General features: G+C 42.3%; 1 long non-coding RNA gene across 1 annotated transcript; it reads left to right on the top strand.

Annotated features, from left to right (window-relative positions):
* Nucleotides 1-8,497: 8,497 nt before the first annotated feature.
* On the top strand, nt 8,498-12,332 carry LOC125381504. Its single transcript, XR_007221814.1, has 3 exons — nt 8,498-8,758; nt 9,201-9,323; nt 12,311-12,332. It is a non-coding gene; the product is annotated as an uncharacterized LOC125381504 (long non-coding RNA).
* The last annotated feature ends 353 nt before the right edge of the window (nt 12,333-12,685 follow it).

Below are 12,685 nucleotides of genomic sequence, written 5' to 3'. Positions count from 1 at the left end.
TCGGTTCACACATGAGACGAGTGAAGCCAGTTTTTACTTACCAACTTACTCACTACAAAGGGATTCATAACCAAAGATATGTTTTTTTCAGATTAAAAACGATGTTTTATTGGTCTGTTTTCAGTCGTACAAATGGGTATCTCATACCTCTAGTCGCACGTTAAAAGGAAGCCAGAAGCTGGAATGTAAACATAAACTTGTTTCCGTCCGGTTGCGCACGCACCTCCCAATGACATGTCACAAATCTCGAAGAATAAGCCATCAAGCAGGACTGGACTGGATTACTTCCCAGTGGGGATGGCTGGGTGGGAACGTACGACTGAAAACAGACCAATAAAACATCGCTTTTAATCTGAAAAACCCATGTTTTAGTCTGTTTTCAGTTGTACAAATGGGTAGAATTCGACGGAACACTGGAAGCAGAGACCATACAATAGAAGCTATATTGTTATACCTGAAATACCTAATTATTTGTATGCTGAAATATCAATCTAATCGGGTAATATCGGAATATTTGGAATTTAACAGTAGCCTCCCTTTGAAAAAAAACTTACCTCGCTCCAGCAAACCCCATTATCACTGCTAGCCCCAAACTGGCATTAACCCATAACTTTTGATTCTTTCGAAGCCCATTGTCGGACACATCGAAAATTCATTTAACAACGCTCGTAGTTTAATGTGTATTTCTAATTCATTAGAACTATTAGCATTATAAAATAGTAGCGAATTTACATGAAATAAAAACATTAATATGGCGTCATTTTTTTTCTGGCTAATAGTAATATTTTGTGAACATCGGGAATATGGTGATATGTTACAAGTGTCTTCCCTGTTTCTGGATGAGTTTTATTTACACTTCCTGAGTTCCTGTGCAATTTACCGGATCGTAGTTTTCTGTGGCGTTCGTAGTAGATTTGGTATATTTGTTTATTTATAATAGTTATCAATTGCAGCATAAAATGAGATATATTAACTGATTTTTAAAACAAATAGAATACGTTATAAAATACTTTTGATATCGGAACGGCTTTTTCTTCATACGCCCTCGAAAACTTACGCTTGTGGACAGACGTCATATTTTCATTTCCTATTTTTTTCTTTGAGTGAATCTTTTCGGGAGGTATTTACCAACGGCTTGGTAGCGGTAACATCACTGTCATTCTATTTAGACCAAGAGTCATCCGAAACCAACCCCTGGTCGAAGAGAGGGAATTCTTCAAGTGGCATATCTAGGTCCAAGACGAAATCGTCCAAGTGAATGAAGTCGTCCATGGCTGTGGCGAATGTAAATTGAAATAAATGTCCCGGAAGACACACATGTTCAGCAAATAATTTGCAACCAACTGACATGTGCTTATGAGAGATATCATAAAAAAATCTTTGTAATCCGCTAAGAGACGTCTTTTTATTGGATTGTCGCTGGTCGTAGTCGGAGAAATCTCGGCTAAGGGAATTAACTCTTACCCCGGATATTATATAATATTGTTTACGTGGTTACCAGAATGGCCAGTCGTGAATGTCTGCGCATCTATTGCGCATCTGCAGCGGTACAGAGAGGTTAACAGCAGGGTGTCGGGGTGTATCAGTTACATGCCAGACCGTAGCGCTGATGGTTTATGATAAACTGTTGGGGAGGGCCGTCCCTCTATTATATGGTCTCTGCTGGAAGGAGGGTCGGGGAAGTAATCAGGAATACGAGCAGTACTATAAAGTATGGGAAGACGATGCATACACCGAATAACCATAATAAAACAGCCGAAGTACTGCATGCAACAAAAAACCAGAAGAATGCGTACATTCACAAACAGTTTTTATTGTAACCTGCGAAGAGATCTACTTGAGGCAACCAGAGTCGATCTGTCAGCAGATGAAAAACTGTCGGGTGGATCATCCACTCCGTGGGAGACGGCCTCGATGGTCTCGACAGGGCGTCGACTATCATATTCTTGGCCCCCGGGATGAGACGGGCGCGTACGCCCATGTCTAAGGGTCCTCACTTCTGCCCCCGCTGGCTCTGTCCCCCCCTGGGATACTTGGAAACGGAGACCTGGCGACCTTTTCTGTCCGCATCTCTCTCGCGGGACGGCTGTCGAGGCGTGTCCCTACGAAAGGCCTGTTGCACATTCTCGTTTCTATAACGGCATCGTGGGGCGTTCGAAACCGATGGCCGCCTGGACATGTTGTGTGGAGCCGAAATGATGATGTCACGCTCGGCTTCCTTGGAGTACTTGTCCAGAACATCGTTGGTACGACCGTCAAACAACTGTTGCGATGACCACGGGGCCCGTAAGAGTGTCCTGCCATGACGATCAGGTAGGTCAGTGCAGGCGATGTTACCATGACGACGTGCCGTAGTAATCTGGCCCGATACATACCGGGACTGGGCGAGGACGTCCGAGATCCACCGTTGCATACAGGTGAGGATTGATGGCACCGTCCTTTCGTCCTCGTCGAGGGGGTCTTTCTCCTCAAAGTACACTGAGAGGGCCTTGATCGCTGTCGACAGCATAGCAAGCGGTTGTACTGGTGACGAACAGCAGTGTCCATGGATTCCAAATGCCTGTCTTCTACTAGAATCTTGGAGGGCGCTGGTGTCTTGAAGAGTAGCCCCCAATCCAAGTCCCTACTCATGGGTGACGAAAACGGCATGCCATAGATCGGGTAACTAGATCGACCAGACGGCTTGTTGAAACTCTGTCCCGGTAGAGCAGAGGCAAAGTTCTGGTCCATATCGTGAGCCATGGCTCTGAAGACATCGGGAGGTGAAAACTGAAGAGACTGTGGCGTATCTCCGACTTTAAAGCCAGCACGCGTCGGTTTGTCGGCATCATTTGATAACTCAGGCAGAAAGTTAGATAGCCAAGCAAACAACTCAATGTCTTTGGGAGGCCTAGGAGGGCTGTCGTCACAATCCATCGTCGACGTCGATTGTGTAGGCGTAGATGAAGGAACTGGTTTACTGGTCGACGTAGTCGAATCCTTCTTGGTCGACGCCGTCGAGGCGAGTACCGCCGCCGTGATCTGGGCTATCAAAGTCGGGTCGATAGGAAAGTGAGACGAGGGTGTCGATCGGTCATCAGCTCTACGACGCTAATCTCCAAAAAACTCCCTTCGAGAGCGTCGCGCGTTCCCGTGGGGGGGGGGGGGGGGAGGGCTACGATCTCTAACTGTAGAAGTTCTACGATCCCCATCGTAGTTATCGTCCGAAACGAACTCACGACGTCCACGAAGGCGACGAACGTCCTCGTGTCGTTTACCGTCTCTCGACGAGGCCCTCGACCTGTCGGGAACGACTTCTAGAGAGGGATCTGTGTTCACTGTCGACCCGCACGACGTTCCTATCGTCGTTGGTAGGACGAGAGACGGACCGACTGAGGACCGTAGTCCCCTCGTGGTCCTCGTCACCACCCGGTCCCGTCGTAACGGGGGTGGTTGAGTGACGCTCTCGATCAACCGATTGACGAAGATCAGTCGTGCGGGTAGTATCAACAGCAGGCGAACGGTCACGTGTCTTGTCGAAAACATAAGTTGACTGAGGCGGGTCTTTATCAACTGATTTCTTGGGTGTGGCCGACGCGCCACCCCCAGGGCCAGATGTAGAGGGTGCAGAGTCCAAGGATCCACCCGATGACCTTCTCTGCTTGTAGCGCTGGTCAGTAGCCCGCGTCGCCAACGCACGAAGATACAAGTTAAAGTTTAGAGAAGACAAGTACTCACATTCTTTACAACGTTTATCCCACGAACACGTTGAAAACCCGTCCTTAATTATGCAGGAAGGACAATACTTGTGAGGATCTACTTTAGACAGTTTTCGTTGACACGAGGCACCAATGCCCGACATGTTGCCACGTGTATAATCAAGTCAAACAGTGAAACACGTGTTGAACACAAACAATGGATTACCAAGGATTACATTCCAGGAGTCTACAGGGAAGACATATTATCATTACTTTATTAGAACAACAACTGTAGACACACGATAAGTACTAGTAGACAACAAACTAGCAGTCTATCGCGAAAGTCCTTCTCGAGCGACCAGCTCAGAGGCGCGCTGAGAGATTTGTGACATGTCATAGGGAGGTGCGTGCGCAACCGGACGGAAACAAGTTTATTGTTTACATTCCAGCTTCTGGCTTCCTTTTAACGTGCGACTAGAGGTATGATATACCCATTTGTACGACTGAAAACAGACTAAAACATATGCTTATGTTGTAGTCGGTTTTTGATTTAACAGCAATTTCTTATGAATATGGAGATGGTTTTGTCGCTTTTATGTCACCAAAAAAACACTGACGACCTGCGACGCTTTTGGTTTCCACCAACATCAGGCTGAGACGCCTCAATATAAGTGAAACACTGTTCAAAGAGACTTAATACATCCAACTGACTTGCTCATGAACTTACTCATACCACATATTTGGTTTCGTATTGATTACATTAAATGATTAACAAAGCAAATTTCCTTTAAACAAACATTTCCACAGCACATATCCCAATTCCGTATACAGTGACGTATGGACGGTTGTAGGCAGACGGGCTGACATGTTGGGCACCTAGTCAAGATTTAACATTGTGCTGCTGCTGGTTGAAATTTTGTCACTACTGGCATATGTCATTGATGATACCTCTGATATTTTAGATGATAGCATAATGCAATAGCTCTTGTCACTTGAAGTGATGTCGTTTGCTGTGGTAACATCTGGCATATGTCACACAACTCTGTCTGGTGGCATGGCTGATACGGAAATTGTCACGGTTCATGTGCCAGGTCAACGAATCTACTTTCTCAGCAAACTAGTCACGAATACGTCTCGATTGCCTTAACAAGCCGTTACCTGTGAATGTGGTGCGAATCCCTATTCGCCCAGATTTTTTTTCTAGGAGTGTCAGTAACATACCATGGCTGGTGGGTTTCGCTGAAGCGATAAACGCCTGAGACCTGCAGTACTGCGGGCTTTCCTCCCATGGTAAGCTGACACGCCGTAATATAGATGTAATACGGTAATACAACGTTAAACCCACCTAACTCACACATACTACACTATCTTTATATGCAATACTATTTGTTAGCCCAGGTGCTGCTATTTGATTGGCTGATTGTGGGACCTGACTTCTACCTGACAACTTTCGCTACATTCATTCGTTAACATTTCGATCACAAGAACTCAATTTGTATTTACGGTGAGAATTCCAACTAAACGAAGGAAAACAAACTGAAATTATTTTAATTTGTTATTTGTACTGAAAGTAGTTTAGACAGTAAACTAATTAAATATGTAAATACAGATGATTATATATTTCGCCGAACGAACATGTACAGTTTACATGGTTCATTATGACCGAATTCGAAGAATTAAGAATGAGCCTACACTGTCGGACTAATTCAACACAATTCACAAAATACAAGTTACAAATCACAAAACGGTGAAGCTAGAAACAAAATTCTTTCCAAAACTGTCTGAAGAGGACTGAAGAACATTACAACGCCCGATATCACCCAAATCCAAGTTCACTAAAAGTGTATTACCTTCACGATAAACTACATCGTGGTGAGACAATTTCTGCAGGTGCACTTTGCCAGAGTCTGCCCCCGGACCACCCCCCACTGACCATGACCTACACCTGGAGGAGGAACAGAACCCTGCTGGAATCTGGTGACGGGTCTCGCACAGGCGGAGATGACCTGACAATAACCCACATCAGCAGAGAGAACCAGGGAGACATCTACACCTGGAGGAGGTACAGGACCATGCTAGGATCTGGTGATAGGCTAAATACAGGTGGAGATGCCCTGACAATAACCCACATCAGCAGAGAGAACCAGGGACACATCTACACCTGCCAGGCTGTGGAGGAGGGGCTAGAGTCTGACTGGAGTCTCGGACATGTACTGGAGTTTCACTGTGAGTAAACACTTACCTTGTTTAAGGTATGAGAAAGAAGTATACCTTGTCTTTGCAACTGTGGTTCTGAGCGACAGTTTTGGGAGAACTGTATTTTCTGAAGCATTGTTCATAATAACGTTTATGTTCGGAAGTATTATCAAAGTATGTCGGCGGGTCGTGTCGGAATAGTAGACACCAAAGTCAAAATCAGCTGTGAAAAGTTTCAGCTTCATAGGTAGCAGTTTCAGAAGGTATATAGAAAATTCATGATCGCTATACAAATATTTTCACGGCACCTGGTTATGTTGTCTAGGGATTTAAATATCAACGCAGACTAAAACTTTACTGTCAGCATTGATGTTCATATATTTTCAGCATATATACACAGGATAAAAAACAAACACTAAGTTATTTCGATTGCACGAAATGTGATGTCATCACAAGAAGAAGCATACATATTTATCAGTCTGGCAATTTGAGAGATGTTTACGGTGATGTGAGGTGAGGTGAAATGGGGTTTAACGTCGCTTCCAAGATTATTGTACCTATATAGCGACGTGCATGTACGTGTGTGTGTGTGTGTGTCTGCTTGTACTGGTCCGGACTGATGCAGATTTATAGTGCTAGCCCACTGAGATACCATGACGCAGTTTAACATGAATACCCCACTCAGACACAGTATACTGACTCCGAGCAGACGAGTCCTTGTTTTAGCCCCTTAATGCCGAGCGCCAGACAGGGTAACAACAAGTACCATCTTTTAACGTCTTTTGGTATGACGCGGCCGGGGATCAAACCCCGGACCTTCCGCTGTCCGGGCGGACGCTCTACCACTTGACCACGGAGGCGGTCTAGGGATGTTTAGGAGTCAAAAAATACATTTTTAGATGAGTTATGAGCATGGTAAGGCACAAATCTAAAATCAAGGTAAAACTAAAACATATGTGAACCATTACCAACTAAACATATACCAAATACCATGACATGTTGAACAAACATTGCTGAATAGCATATAGTGAAACCTCAGTTTAACCTCCTATGACCGATATCTCGTGGTACATATTTCTTATTCATACACCATTTATGGTTGTTAACAATTTGAATGTAGTCTCAACAACAATATATTTATTCAAGGAGACGGTGTTTTTTAATGGAACTGTTTTAAGAAGCATAATTTAAAAGATGGTATACTGTTGTTCTTAGAATATCTATTGCATGTGTTAAGCTACTATGCTAAATCGTCCTTTCTACAGACCCATGTAGTGGCCCTATAAAACTAGAGCTTGAAATATTCTCTTTAAACACACTTCATTTACCTTCTAAGGTATGCAAGCTTTCCATTGTAAACCTCTCCACACACGACTTATCTATAAGACCTGAAAGAAATCTTGTCACTGAACATGTGACGCCAATGACGCAAGTACCTGACGCTAATGACGCCGTGCTCTTTCTTTAACGCTTGTGACTGGCTTGCTGGCAACCACTAGGCCGCAACATATTAATCTTTCAACTTTCAATCGATTACTCATAGATCGATCATTGTTTGATGGCCCTAAACTCAGCGTCCATGCGTGATACTGATTTGTGCGTCTCAAATCTCTTCACTGTTAACCACGGCCATGCCACATTAACACACCCGCGTTGCAAATGCAAATACAAAATAAACATGTATTAGGTCATAAGCAAACTTTCTGATTATATCTCCTACCTTATCTTGACTTGTCATGTGTGAGCGGCTGTTATTATTTATCGCCACGTTTACTCCTGTTTCAAAAGCAACAATTTTCCAGTACGCTATGATACATGCTTTGTGCATTCTTTTTTTGAGTATTCTAAGAATACTTGTATACATTCTATCAGGAAGAAATCCTTGCAGGTACCATCAGGTATGAACGCTATATGCACTGTTGCTAATCACCAGTTAAACTATCCCTTTTTTGTCAGTGTAAAATTGTATAATGGGCTTCGTCCGACGTCCGTTGTCCACAGGATATATCAATTTCATGTTCACATACCAGGTTGTACATCCACTTGCCGGAGGTTCGACAAATTCAAATGGCCACTGCATCAGTGCATTTTTAATTTAGGTAAAAATATATGTCTATCACATACGTACTTACCAACATACTCTTAAGCAACACTACATATGTAAAACTGATTATTCTGTAATAAGATGGGTTGACTGTCAAGGTCAAGGTCATCATGCAAAGTGTGTATAACCTCAATAATTTATGATCGGGTGTTCCCTTAACTAGAAACACTGACCTTAATTGATCGTGAAAGTTACAGCGTTTCATCCCTCCTTCCGGGGCCCAGTCGTCTAAGGCACCGCGATTTGCTGTGCAGAGTTGATTGTGGGTTCGAATCCAGGTTCGCCCCGATTATGTCTCTAGGTTTGTCAGCACGATATGCTCGCGGGTTTCACCGAAGTGGTAAACGTCTGAGACCTGCATTACTTCGGGCTGTCCTACCACATAGAGCCGACACACCCTGATCTAACTGGAATAATGTTAAAAGCGTTGTTGTACCCAACTCACTCACTGACTCACTCATTTATCCCTCCTTCCCCATCCTACCCCTCAACCACAGTACATCAAACATTCCAGATGGACCTGGCCAGATACAGTTTAACCCCGCAAGTGGCAGGCTAAAGGCAGAAGAAGGTGACCCTCTCACAGTGAGATGTTCTGCTGACTGTAACCCCGCCTGCACTGTGACCTGGTGGGACACATCCAGACAGAGGGTGATCACGGGACAGAGGGAGGCTGTGTTGTATATACCAGCTGTAGACAGATCTGTGTCTGGACAGTACACGTGTCACGTCAACAATACACATGGAAGTACATCACGGAACCTGACGCTGGACGTTTTCTGTAAGACTTCCACAACATTGCTGGTGATAGACAGAATCTGTAACATTTATTTGGATAACTCCTGTAATGACCAATTTCATTTTCATTCATTTCAACTTTCTCTAAACCCACAGAGATGATTAATCATTTAAACCGGTAATATTGACTGTATTCTGATGATGTGACATCACGTCAATGTGATTCTTGAGATTCTTTCAAATAGCAAAGCGTTTCTGTTTATTCAGAATCAAATTAACAAAGATCTGTATAAAAGACAGATATCGATTGTTTATTTACTACCTAATTTCGACAAACGAAACTGTTCCGATAACTCGTAAGACGTGCGACAATTCTACTGAAGTTCACCACATTAAGAAATTAAAGTGACTGCTTATTCCATATGTTATATGTCGGAAACATTAGAATCCTAAACAATGCTTTTGTTATTTATTTAATGTTCCAGCACGTGAGGTTACTGAAGCTGGCGTCGCTTCCATCATCTACGTGGCTGCTGTTTGTTCTGTGCTGATCGTCGTCATCGCCGTGGTCGTCATATTTGCTGTTCGTAGAAAACAGACAGGTGAAGGTAATACTGTGTGGTGTGAGTGTGAATGAGTACAACGTGAGACTCACATTAACTAGTCTACCATAACATTCCTGCATTATGATTGGTCCGCCGACGGTATCACATCTACTCGTGGCCATGATTTGGCAGATGACCACATTACCACGAACGAAAATTTCAGAAGCACTTCTTTCGGAAACCCGCCCGTTTGGCAATATCAAATATTGATCTTACTTTATTAACGTTGCAGAATAACGTGTCGTGGTTACTAGATTATTCCCAGCAAGTGTGGCAGTATATTACAGGCGGAAAACATGACGTACAGATACTTATAAAGTGTAAAGAGCTATTGCTTCCGGTTTCGAATAAAAAATTCAGGTATAAAATCTACTTTCAAAAGCTCTATATTAAACACACACTAGGTTTACCTCCTAAATTTGATATGTGAAGTAAGTGGTTGTGTGCACATAAACCAGGCAGCGTAGGTCGTTGTTCACATTGTTGACCACTGGTTCCTTGGTCAAGATATCAGAAACTGACCTTCAGTTAGATTAACTACGAATGAGTCGTGTATTCACCTGATCGACTGATGTCAACGAAATAATTTTCTTTTCTCACCGCAAACTGTACACTATATATTCTGGGTTTAAAGTTATTCATGAAGATTTAATGTAATAACGATATGTGATGTGTATAGTTAGGGTTGTGTGACGTTATGCGAAAATCGTTCGTCCGAGTCTCAGTATTAAAGTAAAAGCTTTCAATGATATTGATGAACACGAAGAACGTGAAACATGGAAGATAATATATAGTTGTTGTTACCCTAAGCGTCATCCTATAAAACCAGCATGTCAATGACGGTTTGGTGATAGGTGGAATGTATGGGGCTTGACATATGATATCAGTGGATTTATTCTTCAACTGTAAAGTTTACTTCCTTGTATTTTATTTTGAACAAGTATTTGTCACAGAGTGACGAAATATCCCCCGCCATATACACCATAGTACCAAATATGAAGACAATCCAGCGATTAGTTCTTGAGATATTGTGGCAACACCGTTTTCCAACTCCAAAAACAGATTTGCCTGCTGTGACCTTGAAAATGGGGTCAAGGTCACCAAATCTGACAGGTGTATGCGGTGTCTGTATATACACTATAGTTCCAAATATGAAGACACTCCAGCGATTAGTTCTTGAGATATCGCGGCAACACCGTTTTCTAACTCCAAAAGCAGATTTGCCTGCTGTGACCTTGAAAATGGGGTCAAGGTCACCAAAACCGACTGGTGTCTGCGGTGTCTGTATATACACCATAGTTCCAAATATGAAGACAATCGAGAGGTTTAGTTCTTGAGATATCGCGGCAACACCGTTTTCCAACTCTAAAAGCAGATTTGCCTGCTGTGACCTTGAAAATGGGATCAAGGTCACCAAAACCGACTGGTGTCTGCGGAGTCTGTATATACACTATAGTTCCAAATATGAAGACAATCCAGTGTTTAGTTCTTGAGATATCGCGGCAACACCGTTTTCCAACTCCAAAAGTAGATTTGCCTGCTGTGACCTTGAAAATGGGGTCAAGGTCACCAAAACCGACTGGTGTCTGCAGTGTCTGTATATACACCATAGTTCCAAATATGACGACAATCCAGTGTTTAGTTCTTGAGATATCGCGGCAACACCGTTTTCCAACTCTAAAAGCAGATTTGTCTGCTGTGACCTTGAAAATGGGATCAAGGTCACCAAAACCGACTGGTGTCTGCGGAGTCTGTATATACACCATAGTTCCAAATATGAAGACAATCCAGCGATTAGTTCTTGAGATATCGCGGCAACACCGTTTTCCAACTCTAAAAGCAGATTTGTCTGCTGTGACCTTGAAAATGGGATCAAGGTCACCAAAACCGACTGGTGTCTGCGGAGTCTGTATATACACCATAGTTCCAAATATGAAGACAATCCAGTGTTTAGTTCTTGAGATATCGCGGCAACAAACAGGTGGGACGTACGGACGGACGTACGGACGGACGGACGGTCGTGAATACTATATCCCCCGCTTCGCTCTTTCGCGCGGCGGGGGATAATAAACGAAAAGAAGGCCATTTTTCCCTGAAACATGGATCAAAACCAAGTTGTGTGAGGAAGGGGAATCTGACACCAGCGTTTAAGGAAGATTATTATTCCTGTGATTATTATAAGCTTTCATTCTCATAAAAACAGAGTATCAGTGAAGAGATGTTGAAAACGGAATACAATGACATAAGCTCACTTGTAAACGTAGATGAGGTGATGAGGTGAAATAAAGGCAATTAGTTATATCTTCTTGACAGTGTCAACCTGGCTCTCCTTTCATTCAACCCAATATCGAGTAATTTCCAACATAACCGTCAAGGTATGCATTAACTAATCATAAACAGTACGACAATAAATATACGAATCAATATCGGATATATACATTCCATTTTCTACTCCCCAACTGACTTAATGAAGAGCAGCCGAGATAGTTTGAAATTTGTCATTTATAATGTAAAATGATTTGAATTTATTCCAGCGAATAACTAGACAGTGTTTGAACATGTAAATAAATTTATATTATTATGATTATAACTATGATTATGATTATTATTATTATCCTCTCATTAAACCCAATATATCATCTCAGCATTTCATCTCTCTAACATAATTGTCAACATGAAAGAGTAGTTGAGATAGAGTTATATTTATTTTAGGGCCTTCACATCGGCTAACCATTCTTTGTAGTTGTGATAGAAAAGATTATTTGAAACTACAATGCCGGGCTTCTGCAGGTGTTTACACTGGCTTCATAACAAGGAGAACTTCTTCGGCGCGTTTTTTTCGTAAATTTGGATAAACAGGCACATGTTTTGCAAAGTTCAAATTATTTATTATTATTTCAAAGGTATGTAATAATACGAGTAATTAGTTGATCCGTTATTTATCTTGAAACCTGTATACATAATTATCTACACATAACTCCAACTTTCAGAGAGAGGACACATTCATAACCAGTGAGTATCTGCTATCTATCAAGTGAGGTTGGTAAACAGTTCACCTAAACATTGCGATTTCACCTTGCATGGCTAAAGGAACAAAACTGTATCTATGCAATTTGGAACACAATCTAAATTGTGCTGAAAATGGCAGTTCTTTGTGTGCTTTAATATAAATACCTGATGCATATTTGTTTTTAGTGCACACAATACTTACATGTACTTACAAGTTTTCATCAATAATCAATTAGTGTCTGACCTTCAGGGTTTTGGTGATGTTAAAACACTTGGTTTCTCTTGATTTCGTGTGTGTAACAAGCCAAACATTAAAAATCAAAACGTACACTCAAATTGATTAAGACTTGTACTTC

The sequence above is a fragment of the Haliotis rufescens genome, unplaced genomic scaffold (genome assembly GCF_023055435.1).
Source record: "Haliotis rufescens isolate VD_foot unplaced genomic scaffold, xgHalRufe1.0.p SCAF_18, whole genome shotgun sequence".
In the NCBI taxonomy this organism is placed as follows: Eukaryota; Metazoa; Mollusca; class Gastropoda; order Lepetellida; family Haliotidae; genus Haliotis; species Haliotis rufescens.
Note: the sequence above shows the minus strand (reverse complement) of the source record. Positions and strands in the feature narration are given on the sequence as shown.